Raw genomic sequence first — 16,699 nt, forward strand, 5'->3', positions numbered from 1 at the left:
GCACCCGGCGTCCAGGGTTGAGCTCCAACTCTGCCCTAGTTCTGTGGCCCCGATTTCCTCCATATATACCAATTCTTACTTGACCATACTCAAGTCAGATAGAGACAATATATAAGGATGTTGTTTAGTGGGTACAGCATCACCAGTTTTAGCATTATGCACTGCTAATGAGTTAAGACTAGGTCTTTCCAGAAATGCCTGAGGTAATCAGTAATAATAAGAGTTCTAACATACTGGTGCTGCTCACTGGACAAGTGACAGAGATGTTTATTGAGGCTCTCAATGACAAGAGAGTTAAGCAACGATGTACCCAATAATTCAAAAAGAACTGAAGCAGAGCATCAGCCACTGAACAGCTTCAGGAAAACCACTCACCACTGGTGTCGCACAGACCAGATCTTCTACTAAATCATTTCCCAACATAAGCCTAATGCCCTTGACATGCAAAGAAAGCTTCACTCCACCTGTGACATAACCAGTGACTAAGTTAGATCTCAGAACACCTTATGGAGAGGGACACTGCCATATTCTCCTCCAACACCCTCAAGCAAAGCAGAAGTTTTAGAAGAAGTGCTCTCAGGCAGATTGATCACCCAACAGCAATAATGACTGAAAAACCCCAGGGTTTCTCAATATGTTCACAGTGAGCTCTACTTCTTACCTTAGTTACACAAACCATTTCGCACACAAAACCCTCTACAAGGAGTTAGTCTCCCCAAGAGATTCCAAAGAGATAAAATCTGGGCAAGGGACTTGCAAGACCTCACACATGAATAGGGCTACATGTTAAAGTAATCACCACCAGAATGCTCTGTCCCACCCTTCAGTGAAAAATGAGATTTTACATGCCGTATTTTTTTAAATTAATTAATTAATTCATATTAATTCGTATTTTTTTACAGTAGTGACACTTCCATCATGGAACAAAAGACTTACTAGATAGCCTTCCCCTCAACTGAAACGGTTAGCCTTAAAATCATGTATTTTATTTATAGGGTGCTCCCTGATGCAGCTCCTGGGTTTTTTTTTCCTCGCCACAACCCCGTATGTACCAGCACATGGTTATCTGCTAGTTCTGCAGATGCAGCTGTTTGCTTGTTTAGATGAACCTGTGACTGCTGTGTTTTTAAACTGCTCTAGAAGTATCAACTTCTTTAGCTCTTGCTGGCTTTCAACCATTTATCAAAAGGCAATTCTTGCTAAAAAAAAAAAAAGTCCACAAAAAAAGGTTTTTGCTGAAATGAGTTCTGCTGTTCGTAGTACAGTCTTCATTTGCATTTGTGGATGCAGTGACGGATAATGTTTAACAACCTTTTTTCCCCCCTAAGCCCATGAGATATCTATTTCAGAAACAAAACTTTCAATACAGTGCTTTCTGAGGAGTTGATGGTCACAGGCATATATTTTGTGATATAAAGCCTTTGCATTTAAGCAGAGATTTCTCTGGATTCCCTGAGTCTTTTAATGATATTAACACTATAGAGAGTGAAATAGCTAAACCTCTTGCCATTGAAGCTTTAGGGCTTTTTTTGCTTGATGCATTCTTGGCCAAGTGGAGAGCCTCAACCTGTCCTTGCTCAAAAAGGACTACACATTTTCATTGTGCTCCTATTTTATATCCAAGCATAATTGCATAAACTGTTTAAGGTGTTTTTAAACATTTCACAGCACACACTGTGGTGTCTGCCATGGGCCATGATGCTGTAAGGAGGGCTTGTGGCCATGCGAAGTGGTTCTTGGGCTCCATGCGTAAAAAGAGATTTGTTGTTGTTGCTGTTAGTGTATAGTTTCCTTGATTGGAATAATTGTGCAAAAGGAAGGTGGGCTTCGTAGTACACAAGTAGTTATAATGGTCTACCTTCCTCTTCTGTTGTATCCTTCTGCTTTACCCCTGCCTGTGTTTCGTGTTGGGAGAGTGCTGGGCTGGGCATTTCTTGCTGTCTGTTGAAGTGCCTGTTCAAAATAAGAGTATTCGCCTATATGTGCTATGGTTTCCACATCTTCTTCTTTGACAACGCTACATCAGTGGAAAATGGGGTATGAACGCCACTGAGGCGACATGAGTGGCTCGCTGCACTGGCCAGTCTTTAAGCAACTGCTGCAGATGCAGAGAGGGCAAAAGTCACCCTCTTTGAGAAAACACTGTGATGAGCAACACAGCACTACGTGGTGAAGGACCTCAAGGAGGAGACCTGTCAAGAGGGCCCCTAAAGAGCAGCAGCAGAGCGTCTGGCGTGCTGACGCTGCAGGAAGAGAGGAAGAGCCAGCTGGGAGAACTGGCTGCCACCATAGACATTTGGTTGAGAGCAAAGTGTAGCCTTCGTTCCCTGTAGCGGAAGGTGCCTTCTCTGAGGAAGCTGAAAAGGCATTGAAGCTAGTTGGTGTATCTATGCTGCCAGAGCATACTGTTAGTTCATGGGCACCATGGCTTTTTCTGGGTCAAGCTGCCAATGCTATAGAAGCTGAACTGAGCTGTACTGCCAGAGTATGGATCATCAAGGGCTATGAGAACCATCCTCGCCAGTTTTGATAATGCAGTGGATGATGGAGGAGGCGGCACCCTGTGGCACTTCTGCTGGCCAGGATGGTGGACAAGTCTGGAATCTGCATGCCCTAGACATTTTGTACCCTGGAAGACTGCTGGGCTGGGCATTTCTTGCTGTTTATTGAAGTGCCTGTTCAAAATAAAAGAACATTTGCCTATATGCGTTATGGTTTCCATAACTTCCTTAGCTTCCTTCTTCAGCTCCAACATTACATTATGTATAAGTATATGGGTGTGTGTGTGAGGTATGTGGTAGGTGTATTGCTTGCCCCCACTCACAATCTGTATCTATTGCTTTGGTGAAGTGTCTATAGAATGGCTGCTTTGGTGAAAGATGTAACTGGAGGAGATGAAGAATAAAGTTACTGTATGACTCCATCAAATTTCACCTGTATTTGTGCATATATTAGCATTTGCAAAAAAATGTGTGTATATGTGTGTGAGAAATGTCAGATGTTACAAACTGTCTCATGTCAGTGAAAACTACAGCAATATTTCAGTCATCTAAAGTCTAGTTTTGACTGATATCTTATTATTAAAAAACACTACAGACTCGACAGCAGAAATATCCTCCCCATGCTGTACTGTCATCATTAGTGAGACGGGGAAAATACTGAGGTACAGGATCGCTTTGAGAAGCACTCTGCTCCCCATTATAAGTCCTGTCGCATTCTCCTGCTTGATGTGCATCTACAGTGAGAGACCAGTGCACAAAATAGGACAGGCATTCTCATTCACTGGCAGTAAAGGGCTCAGGAACAGAGGTAAAATTAGATGAATAAAATCACCAGGGCTCAACTCAAGCAAGACTTAATTTTTTCCTCACTTAAATGATAATTTTATAGAGGATGTAAACACACTGTGTGTGTGTGCGTGTGTGTGTGTGTGTGTCTGTATGTGTGTATTTTTGTTCTAAAATACATTAAACGCCACTTTTATGAATTGTCCCTTTTAAAAGTTTTGGAGTGGGCTTGACAAATACAAGAACTATACATTTTATATTAGAATCAATACCACCAATTGCAGAAAAAGTGGTGTATTATAAGATAAGTTCATTATACATCATCTATTTTTTTCACATATCTTATTATTATAAATGGATATAGAGCATTTTGGAATGAAACTCTTTATGTACATATGTGCATACAATACATACATACAATAGTGGCAAGAGTCAGAGACCTGTTTCATTTTATTTATTTTCCCGTTAAAACAGCCATTATGTGCAATTTATTAATGTTTCGGTGTCAGGAAAAATAAAACAATTACACTGAAGCCTCAACAACAAAATACTGTCTAATTTTTCAGTATTTAGCATGTCTAAGCTTTGCCTTTATGACAGTTTTTATTCTTTTGGGTAGCCTTGCTTTAAGTTTTTCAGAGAAGTCTGCAGAAATGATTTCCAAAGATCCAAAGATCATTCTCAGTCGCTGCTTACATTGATATGCTTCTCGTGATTCAAGTAATTCTGATTACAAATTTAGACCCATCAGTCTGCATAAACTTTACTCCACATCTCAGGCTTCTTTAGAGTTACTTATTCTCAGGACTCTTAACACTAAACACAGGAATTTTGTCTATCGTAATTTGATTGTGTTTTAAACCATTTCCAGGCTTCTCCTTGTAGAAGCCCAGTATTATTTGCATCAAACAAGTTTGCTGATGATAGAATTCAGTAAATTCATGCAGTGGCTGGTGGTGTCAGGGAGGAATCTGGAGCCACACTTTGCTCTTCAGACTAGCTCACAAGACAAACATTTTGCAAAAAAAATCTTGTTTTTTTTAGATTTTCTATTCATTTGTATTTTTTGTACTAATCTGTGGTGAATTTACAAGCACACAGTCTTGCCACAGTTTACACACATAAAGCTATTGGTTTTATATCCACAAAAAATGTCACTCGGGTCATAAAATCAGTGACCAATTCTAGATGTTTAAGACTTCATAACAAGGACAAGCTCATTTAATTCATCTAAATATTGTCAGCCCTCATTAAGAGGTTTGAGACTGGTGGCAGGTGCAGCTTGTGTGCAGGATGTCTGAGCCATTTACAACAATGGCCAGATATGAACCCCAGGCATGTGTCTCAATGTAAATTACAGCATCTGTCTCCATCCACCTGTTCTCAAGTCCCACCCACACACTTTATCTAGAAAAAATAAATGCAAATGTAAGAAACTCACTCCGTTGCTTGCACTGTAGCCTTAATCACCAGACAGTAGCCAAATATTTGGTGGATTGGCTACACTACTAAGCTGGCAAAAGCCATATCCTTGTAGAGCAGAAAGATTATTAATAGTTGAAATGCTTTCTTTTTCTATCTCTGTAAAACAGCAACGTCTTTACTGTTACATACATATTCATTCTGCTAAATTCATTCATTAAAAATAATGATCATAAACTATTTTTTTCAGTACTAAAAATGTCATTGAGGCTGTAGCAGATGTAGATATCTTTACAGAATTCAAGATGGTTAGAAATGAGAGCGTTTACATTGTGTCCAGCCGAGTTTTGCTGTAAACTAGTCCGTCATGGTTTTCAATACTGATCTTCACACTTCCTGTCTAAAGAACTTGCTTTAGCCTTACTCATGTTAAAATCTGACTTATAGTGTATGTAGCTTGTGGTTTCTTTCAGACACTTTTGCAGCTTATTTGCATAGAATGCTTTCCTGCAGTGACTATTTAGATTAAACTACTGTCTTTTCTTCAAAAACATGATGTATGGGTTATGATATCATGAAATTACATATATTAGACCAGTTAAATGCTGATAGAGTCCGAAGCAGAGAGTGGTAAAAGCTCAAATGAGCACAGAACAATCATCTAGCTGATGTAGGGCTTGATAATCAGCTGTTGAGCTTGATACGTTGTGTTGGGGCAGGGAATCGGTAAAACTGCAGAGCAGTGGGGCCGCAAGACTAGAGTTGAGAACCACTAATCTAGATGACGATCCGGATATTGTTCTGAAGCTGAAAATGCATGAGATGCAGAAAATACAACCTGTGTCTATGTATACATTTCTATCAGGAGAGAAACTGCTTCGAGGTGTTTTACACTCTGTAGAAATTATTGCAGTAGCAGAAAAAAGCTGCAAAAGAGATGATGTAGTGTGGTAAAATGTGAAAAAGATGAAATGTCACTAGTTTCCATCGATGAAATGATGGAAAATTATTTATTCGTTTATTTTTGGGCTGTCTACAAAAACTGTTGCCACATAAAATTTTGTGTATCGACTAAAAAAAAAGAAAATAAATTTATCTGGCGTGTTTCCATCTCTAATTTCATTGATGTCAAACTTTTGGCTTCCTTGACTTTTTCATGACAAGGACATTTTGTTTAGTTTGCTTTTAATTAATAATCTTTTTTTTTAAGTGGCCTTGTCTTCTCCTCAGTCCAACCTTTCTGCCATGATGTTTCAATTTGTGTTTGCTGTAAGAGGTATTTGAGGGAAACATGACGCTAAATGTAGACATAACTGTAGTATTGCCCCCGAAAAAAAATAAATCCATAGGTTTTCACAGAATTTCAGGTATCAATTAAATACTGTCGGATTTGCATTCGATAGCCAACATCAGCTGTGTTAATATTGTAAATGCAGAACTCCAGTGTGTGAGATCAGATGATGCCATGTGCCGTATTCCACGCTTTAGCAGGTTATTTTTCTGACGAGTATGTAATAGTTAGGGCTGGGAAGGGTTAAATATGCTAAATTCTTTCATCACGTCAGTGGACACATTTTCTTTCACCTTCACATATCTCACAAGAATTGCTGCATGAGTTGCATGATAAGTTGCAGATCATCCAAGACATAGAGAAGCCATTGTTGCAGCTGGTTTATATAGCTGTTTCCACTCTAGTAAGGGAGCTTTGTCCATTTGCATGCAATTGCTGCTGCTCTTCTCCATCCATGCCAGGCCCCATCCCTTTATTTCACTCTGTCTTTACCTTGAGCGTTTGTTTTCATTTTGCTCCCTTGAACCCTGCCACCCGGGCGGTGACACACAGGGCCTGAGAGGGAAGATGGAGAGGCGGAGCAGCGCAGAATGATCACTATCATTAACATTCACGCCGGTTCACTTATCATCCCTGACTCCCGCGACATGGCAGCCATTACCTCGTGTCCGCAGGTGGAGCACCGCCATACATATTGCATTGTGCCACCGCCGATTTATGTATCCTGTAACAAAAGGAAAGTCTAATGAAAAAATACAGAGGGCAATCTTTTATGCTCCTCCACTCGTGTGCTTTCCTGAGGGGGTGATCATGGCCTCTGCATGGCCTGGATGATGGTGAAGAGCAGGGGGAGTGGCAGCCCACCTCTGCCTGTTGCCCTTCTGTACTCTGCTGTCAGTCAAATTTCAGTTGCCAGAGAGACAGGGGTTAATCCGAGGCGTCTGGTGAGAGCTTAGAGCTTAGTCTGTGTGTCACCTGAAGGAAAAGAGAGAGAAAGTGGAGTGGACGTGCGCATATCTGAGAAACATGAGTGCATTTTTATGGGTAAATATTTGAACATGCCATGATCACACAGCATATTTGTGAGTGGTGGAATCTGATGGTGTCGTCGATCTCTCTCTAAAGTCTGATGGTGCTATCGTTTTTCGTTTTTGTTTCTTCGTTTTTATTTTTGCTCCAACTTTGGTTCGTCATAGTGACAAATTCTTTCGGAATGGACTGTGGAATAATATCTCTTAAAGGAGTATCTATGTACATTTCTTCACTTTCCTCAATGGAAAGCTTCACAAATCATTTTATATTCCTTTTTAATTCTGTGCAATCATACGGCTCAAAATTTACAAAAAAATATGAATACCTTTACCAAGTTGTTCCAATCTATTTATTTTTATTGCTAAAAAGAGTCTCCCAAAACACAGGTAACCTAATTCTACACAAGCCTGTGGACTGGCATTGCTCCTCAGAGGCAGGCTGTATAAATAGAATCCATAATGGACTGGAGTGAGATGCCATCATTTATCTCTCCCTCTCACAAACACAGTTCAGGTCTCTGCTCATTTTCCTAATGATCTCCTTCTTTTCGCTATGTGTTTTACTTTAAGGTGTGCAGGATCCCAGCTTAATGGGCATGATTCATCATTGACTATTCCTACCCAAGTCTGGTTTATCCGGGAAACTTGAGGGACAAAACAAATTGCCAAAACAAATGCATTTTCGTTGAGGGAATTGGCTTATTTTTCAAAGAAATGGGTAAGTAGAAAACAGTGGACAGAGACCTGATTTGAGTCCTTCGGGTTAAGTTCCAGCAAGCTTAGTTGCAAAACCACTGCTTTGTTCTGGATATGGTTTTAAATATGACATTTTAAATGCTTTGGTATAGTTACATAGTGTGTAGATTTTTATTTAACACAAGATCACTGAAAAACTAACCAAGCACAATTAAAGAAAATTCCAAATAAACAGATCCATTGTAAATTGAAACTCCTGGCTTGGCCGTCATTCTCCATTGTTTTGTCAGCATGGTCTCAGGTGATATTGGGCTGTGTCCTTGTGCTAATCATATGGGAGGCTGGATAAACAGCTTGCTGTTAACCTTTTATTTGATTCCTAAAAAAATTTATTTGATGCAAATAGCTTCAAAGAAATTGTCTGTAAATCCTTTATTTGGCATAGTGACTGGGGTCTTATCAGTCTTTTATTACTCGGTAGCAAATCCAAATCACTTATTGTTCATTCATATTGAAGGTTATTTGTAGTCTCAGGAAAGGAGTCATTAAGTCAGGGCCCAGTGGCACATGGCAACATAAAGCTTCTGCGAAAAGATTTTCATAGGGTAAGGCAAGGGGGGTGGACGAATCTCAGGCCATAGCCTATGGGCAATGCTGCTGCTCTGTGTGGTAGATTGCGTTCTGGCCCGGGCCCAAACGAAGGCCTGCTTTTTAACCACTGATTCCCCCATTTGCTTTAGAAGGCCTGCGGCCTGGCAGGCTGCACAGCGCATTACCAGCCTGCAGCAGCACTTAAAACACATTTCAAGCCAGGCTAACAGCTGGCATCCTGGCTGTGAGGCTCATCTCCAGTGCTGGAGAGAATCTCCAGGGGGGATATGGTGGAGGTGTGGAGAGGAGGAGGGATGGCAAAACCAATCACACAGATACTGAGCAAAATAACACCATTGAAACATGAATTGGATTACGAGTGTTTGTGTAATTGTGATTCATTTACGTGATGTATTTTGAAATATATGTTTAATTTAGATTATTTGATTATGTGACTTGGTCTTTTTTCATTTGCGGGTGGACACACAAGACACAGTATCATTAGCAGAACTTTATATAAGATATTGTCTGTCCTTAGGTTTTGCTTGGCATGAATGGATTATTGAGAATGGAGTGAATAGAGAGTGAGCACTTATGTTGAATTAAAATGATGAATTGTGAAAATGATTATCTATATGTATTTTTCAATTTAGTAATAGTTTTAAACAACTGGAATTTGAGCGAGCGTGTGGTGTGTGAGTCGTTGATTGTCCGGTGATTGTCCTTAGAATTATGCTGTGTTCAACATGGCAGCTTTCTTTCTCTCTCTCTCTCTCTCTCTCTCTCTCTCTCTCTCTGTCTCTCTCTCTCTCTCTCCCTCCCCTTTTCTCTCTCTCCTTCGCTCACTCTCTGTCCCATGCCTTTGGTTTTCAATCTCATGCTTCACGTCCACTGAGCCCACACCATCAGGAGCACTTATTTACGACCAAGGGTCCACACACTCTTCCCCACTCAGTGTCCGCACCACCTCAGTGCCCCTCTGCTGTCCCTAGCTTCATCCTCTCTTCTTTACTGTGCTGAGAGCTCATTATTGTCAGCTTCTCAATGCACTGGTAGGCAAGGTGTCAGCACAGTCTAGTCCTCTCCTATTTTCAATTATTCTTCCTGTCTAGCACAGACTGTGTGACAATGTCTTCTATTTTTGTGGTGCTATATTTAAAAGTATATGTTATGTATAACCCCTGCGATGGACTGGACCTGTCTGGACCTGTCTAGGGTGTATCCTGCCTTCCGCCCGAAGACTGCTGGGATAGGCTCCAGCAAACCCCCCCCTACGGCGACCCTCACGGATAAGCGGCTTAGAAAATGGATGGATGGATGGATGTTATGTAGTTTCTCTGAAATGCCTCAATGATGGTCAGTGCAGATTTACAGTATGTGCTGTGAGTTTGGTGCTATCTAACTATTGCTGTGAATGTTGTGCTATTAGGTGAAAGTGATATCTTGGTGATACAGAATGCTTGGCATTGATTGATTTTCCTTGCAGTCTCCTGGGGCCAGGATGATTTTACTTAACTGTGTCTCACACATCATTTGTGTGTTCAGGTTCAGCAAACCTGTTCCATATTCAGCCCTTTTGAAATGCATCATAAAGAGCATCCTATCTTTTTAAAGTGCCCATGTGTGCTGTGAGAGTACTGTAAATATGAGGCATCCACCACCGCTGTTGTCGCAGCTGTTTGCCAAATGCCAAGATAATGTCTTGTATTATATCGGACTGTGTCAGACTCTACCAGTTCTGTTTTTTTGTTTAGTAATGTTATTTTAGAAATGCCTGTGAATCAAAAATCTCTCTAGATTTACATTAGGGCCTTATCCTACATTTCCCCTTTCATTTTATTTGTTCCGCAATGCATACAACTGGTCATAATTCATGTATTGTTTGTTACTATGCCTTTTAAGACTGATATGTGTAAACAACTTTTGTTCTGATTGGCTGCCTTGTATTTTCTTATAATGTAAAAGAGCTGTAGGGCTAATAGTCGAATGTGATTGTTTTGGCTTTTGTGACATGAACAGTGAATGGATAAAGTATCAATACCTTGACTTCCATACTAGTTCCTGAACAATACTTTTTTCAGTACTTTTCCTTTTAAGTACAAACCAAAAGTGAGTGTGGCTTAAACCAGAAAGTGTGAGGTGCTGGAAGTTTTTTTATTTGCAGACATCAATGGATTACACACTCAAGAAGGAGTGCTCATGCAATGACTGGAATGTGAAATGTAATTTAGAAAGCCAATTAGTAGTCTAGATTGGGGTGACCAAACTTTTTGCCTTTTGTGCAGTTTTTGTGGTGTGTTGAGGCAGTATGACAAAACAATCCAAATAAAGAAGGTAGGTTTCCATTAGTTTTATTTTATAAGCATAATAATGACTCAAAAAGTGATATATAGTATAAAAATATGAGGTGGGTGGGTGGAGCTTTGTTAACTTTCTGGTGGGCCAAATCTAACATCTACCGTTGGGTGGCCCTGGCCTATATTTTAGAACAAGCATACTTCATAGATATTAATATATAATATTAGATCATTAAAATGTAATATTAGATCACTGGTCAGAACAACAACGATATTGAAGTAATTAAGTAAATATAAAGTATTGAACTTTGATACCCAGCATTAGCTCAGACGCTTAAGCATACAGCTATCTGGTGGAGGTAATAAAAACCCAAAAACCTACTGCAATCTGTGACAGTAGCCAAATCATCTAAAATTCCTGGCAGGATTACATTTGTTCCCTGTGGTGGTCTAAGGTAAACATACCAAAAGCAACCGTCTACCATCTTCCATTGGCTTGAGGCAGGAGCTTGAGCTATGCACTGGCCTCAAATAGAGGTGGCATCTGGTGCCCAATTTGTCATGCCTGAATTACCTGGGAGCTGATAAGAGCGGAAGTTTTAATAAAAGTTGGGACCTAGAGATAGCAGACTGAAGGACACTGATGAAGTGTCTAGGGGCCTATTTCCACTCTGAGATAAGGACCTAAAGAGAGAAAGAGGATAGTGGGTCGGCAGGCCAGAGGTGTGAGAGCACACACTAATGTGGCTGTGTGTGCTTCCCCCACCCGGGCCGTACGTTTATGTTCTTCTTCCTTTCCCGAAAAAGTGTGGATACACATCCTAGCTTTGAAAAAAAATGATAAATAAGCAAATAAATAATGATGATGATCTAAACAAGGAGAAGCCTAGGTGGATCACTTTCTCTTTCACTCTCCCTTTCTCTCCTCCCCACATTCTCTCTCCCTGTGATTTGGCCCCCTGCCAGGATCCATAGCTCACACTCAGCTGTGGTGGCAAGCTCCAGATGTGCCAACGGCACAAGCTTTTTTTTTTCCGGTGTGTCTGAGCGCTTGCTTGTGCGAGTATGTGTGTGTGTGGGTGGGTGGGTTTTGCCAGCTGACTGCACCGTTTGATAACCCGCTCTCTGGATGCCCATCACCGGCCGCAGAGATAGAATTAAATGATGATGATCTTCCCACAAGTTGGGCGCAGAAACAGCGCATATAAATCTTGATTTCATCTCAGCGTGAGAAGTCTTTATCCATCATCACTCTTAATGAACAAGTCATTAGCCACGATGAATGGCGCGAAGGGCCCCCGTGCTCTTTCCGACGCTTTTGTTTGTGGCATTCAGGGTGTTGGGGGGGGCAACTTCCATGCCCTTTCAAAGGGGTCAAACTCATTGCTCCAGATGTGGGGGTTACATCTCCAGGCCCCTAATGTACCCACACAGCCATGCACTAACCAGGCCTGGAAATAATGACAGCAAATAGAAGAGGTGCTTTTTGATGGTTTTTAGTGGGCAGGATTGTGTATTACTGGATGAAGCCCCTACATCTTGCCAGATCAAGTGGCTCCTCTTACATTTGATTCACAAAACCTGAAGCTTGGGTAAGGCAAAAAAATTGGTATTTCAAGGGCAGAGTTGCATATCAGAAATTCCACAGGGAACTTTTTGTTTGTACGCTAAAGAAAAGTTCCTGTGTGCTCAGTTTGGTCTTTTGTATTTGAATGTTTTCAGAATAGTGTTTGGGCATCTATTATAAAAATTCAAGGAGTTCTCTAAAGCCCTTTTATTTCAAATCTAGATGTAGTTAAAAGCCTTTTTAAAGAATTTAACAGCATCTTCAACATAGCCCCAGGCTACCAAAAGCAGAATCCCAACCACCTGCATAAAATTTGAATGATGCAAGACTCTTTCAAATCTGCGAAGTGCAACAGAGTGACTTTCATCAGAGAAAGCACTTTCCTGTTTACTTTTTTTTTTTAGAATTTCCTATTTGCAGCAATCCAAGAAACCAAATGTGGCAAAGAATAATTAAGTATAACTCTTTATTAGGCAATTCTGTATGTATTTCTATTTGAACACAGGGAGAAGCTGTAGTAGCTAACTTTCCTTGTTAGTGACAGCTGCCATGTTTTATTGCCATGTTCTCACATACTCCCTTCTCTGAAGGCTTTAAGACCCCACTGGGAACGCAGTCACTGTCTGCTTGATCATTTTTCCAGTCACTGTTAGTTTTTCATGCATAAACTAATAAGAGTGTTTATAGTGAATATGCAGCCTTATGTTGAGACCCAAAAACATACTGTTACAATGTTTAATACCATATGAATATATTCTGAATATATACTGTACTTTGCAAATTCTGAATCCATTTTTTTGTATGTTCAGTTTCTCTTCAAAACGTTAAGTATAAATTATTATTTTTCTGTGTCAGGAAAAAAGCAGAAAACAGGTTCAAAAGCAGCTTCTACTTCATAAAAACTAAATAAAATAAATAAATAAATAAATAAATAAATAAATAATAATACCATCAAATATAATAACAATACAACAAACATATCAATATATAATATCAAACTCCAAAACCAGGGCTCAGAAAGCATTTAATGACATGGAGAAACATCAAAACTATCAAGAAGCCATTAGAAAATTAGTACTAAAACACTGAAACTGGACTTCTACAATATGGTTTTATAGTTTAGATGTTTAGTGTTTAGATTTTTGGTAATAACCGAAGGCAGTATGTACACCTCTGAAGGAATAAAAGACTCTCTGAACCATGTCTCCAGTGATCTGTCAAGCGTGGAGAATCAGCGTACGTTTGAGAATGTGTAACATTTTGAAGTTGGTGATTTGGTTTTGATTGAAGTCATTATGTGTTTGGGATCAACTGGATAATGAGAAGCAGAAAATGTAAACAATTTCTAGGACTGAACTCTGGAGCTATAATTAAGGCAAAAGTTGGACACACTGAAAGCTGAGAAATATGTATGTATGTTATGTGCTTCATTCATCATACAATGGAATTTTGTCATTTTACTAAATAACTAGACTATATTTCCAAAAGTATTCACTCGTCTGCCTTCACACTCATATGAACTTGAGTGACATCCCAATCTTAATCCGTAGGTTGTAATATGATGTCAGCCCACCCTTTACAGCTATAACAGCTTCAACTCTTCTGGGAAGGCTTTCCACAAGGGTTAGGAGTGTTTATGGGAATTTCTGACCGTTCTTCCAGAAGCACATTTGTGAGGTCAGACACTGATGTTGGACAAGAAGGCCTGGCTCACAGCCTCCACTCTAATTCATCCCAAAGGTGTTGAGGCCAGGACTCTGTGAAGGCCAGTCAAGTTCTTCTACACCAAACTCACTCATCCATGTCTTTATGGACCTGCTTTGTGCACTGGTGCGAAGTCATGTTAGAACAGGAAGGGCCCCACAAAGTTGGGAGCATGCAATTGTCCAAAATCTCTTGGTGCTGAAGCTTTAAGAGTTCCTTTCACTGGAACTAAGGGGCCGAACCCAACTCCTGAAAACGACCCCACACCATGATCCCCCCTCCACCAAACTTTACACTTGGCATAGTACAGTCAGACAAGTACCGTCTCCTGGCAACCACCAAACCCAGATTCATCCATTGGATTGCTAGATGGAGAAGCGTGATTGGTCACTCCACTCATTGCTCTAGAGTTCAGTGGCAGCGCTTTACACCACTGCATTCCACGCTTTGCATTACGCTTGTTGATGTAAGACTTGGATGCAGCTGCTCGGCCATGGAAACCCATTCCATGAAGCTCTCTACGCTGTTCTTGAGCTGAAGGCCGCATGAAGTTTGGAGGTCTGTAGTGACTGACTCTGCAGAAAGTTGGTGACCTCTGTGCACTATGCCCCTCAGCATCCGCTGACCGCTCTGTCATTTTAGTGGCTGACCACTTTGTGGCTGAGTTGCTATCGTTCCCAATCGCTTCTACTTTGTTATAATCCCACTGACAGTGGACTGTGGAATATTTAGTAGTGAGGAAATTTCACAACTGGATTTGTTGCACAGGTGGCGTCCGATCACGGTACCATGCTGGAATTCACTGAGCTCCTGAGAGCGACCCATTCTTTCACTAATGTCTGTAGAAGCAGTCTGCAGGCCTAGGGGCTCGGCTTTATAGGGCTGTGGCCAAAGAAGTAATTGGAACAGCTGAATTCAGTGATTTGCATGAGTGAGTGAATACTTTTGGAAATAGTGTCATATCAGCGCTGTTTTATGATTAATACCACCTTTATTAGAGACAAATGTGTTTTTTTTGTCTGTTTTTTTTTGACAAAGTGGGTTAAAACTCCTTTTTGTAGCAAATATTGCATTTTGGAATAGAAACGTATATATATATATATATATGCATTATTTGTTGTCTGTAATTACTTGTACTAAAGTATGTACATTTAATAATGTCCCAACATGATTAAAAGATAAGGATTGGAGCTAAGCCAGGCATGTTTTGATGGAGTGCGTATTATAGAGGTGACTTAAATAGAACTTATGCCCAATTTGGGGCAGTGAGATGCCTTATTTCAGCAGCCTCTCCCAAAGTTCCCATGTGCTATTGTTTTCGCTTTTGCTTAGGTGCATATTTTATATTTCACAATTTGTTATATTATCACAATGTGATAATGCATTCTATCTTTATGGAACAGGTACACCCACACCCCCCCACAGATGGTCCATATTATCCTTTCTGTGTTAAGATCTGGAATAATGCAAAAATATGGGCCCTCAGGACTGGAATCACTGATTTAGTGTGTATTAGTATGGTCTTGCACACTTTGCTTTGGCACATTTGATAATAGGACACATGAATGTAAAACTGCAAGTGTGAACGTTGGGACAGACCACAGAAGTTAAATGTCTGCCATGTAAATAAGCTGTTTCATGACACCTTGTTCCACATAAGTAGTCAGCAAAAACAAAAGATGGAAGATATGAAAACTTGGAGAAAAAAAAAGTGTGCCAAAAAGCAAAACAGTGAGTTCAGAATGTTATGCACATACTAAAAGTTTGGTAATTGTAGCTTTAATTTGCTGCCTAATATATCTAACGTAAGTAGTGTGGCTGTATCTATGAAAACACAAAGTTTGTCATGGATCTGATTAGTATTAGTTGATACATAATTTTTTTTTTTTTGATAGGATTGGGGGTTACAAAAACTATATCAAGACTGCCTTCATACTTTTACAAAGACAGCAGCACAAAACAATACTCGCTCTAGGTAAGGCTTAGTTTTTGATGATATGGGTCATGTTTAGGAACAAGATAAAGTGAAAGCCTCATTACTGCACATGTCAGCATCATAAACCACAGGCTAGGCCATGTGGATAAAGGCATGGAGGTAATGGAAGCACTGCATCACTGTTCAGCACAAGGTCTGCAAGCCCCACTGAACCAGTCCTCACCTAAGAATTAGGTGGCAAGAAGCGATTATGATGATGATGGCAGCGGTGGTGACAGACATTAATGCTGATTCTCAAAATTGAGATAAAAATGATTAACAAGTTTCTGGTCGTTATGGTTCATAGGTGTGTAACATTTAAAATGTGAAGACACATGGAAACAAAGAATTAAAATTAAATCCAAAACACTTTTTTAAGGCATTGACTGAGACCGAGACCAATTTGCAAAAGGTAAGGTTATTATGGAGCAGATATTTATACAATGTATGGAGACATAAATAAATATTACTGGGCCTTTACTATCTTGTACCTGCGACTATGTAGACAGCAAGTAGGCTCTATCCAAAGGTGGAGAACGATAGGAGACAGCAGGCTTATTTTGGGGGCTTACGCTGAGATCTTACCATAGTTCCCTCATGGCCAGTAATATGATAGTGCCCCAGGCAATGTTTTCAATTACTTCAAAACACAAGCACCACTGTACCCCTGACTTTGGTTTGAGGACAACATACAACTACATTAGAGGAGAGATGAGCAGATATATGTTTGCCCATTTATTGAAGGTTGAAATGTCTTTGCTTTTTTTTCCTCTCTCTTTACTTTCTTAACATAAGAAGGCCATTGGAAGAATACTTAGAAAATTCTATCAATGTTTTG

Source organism: Pygocentrus nattereri, chromosome 29 (genome assembly GCF_015220715.1).
Source record: "Pygocentrus nattereri isolate fPygNat1 chromosome 29, fPygNat1.pri, whole genome shotgun sequence".
NCBI lineage: Eukaryota > Metazoa > Chordata > Actinopteri > Characiformes > Serrasalmidae > Pygocentrus > Pygocentrus nattereri.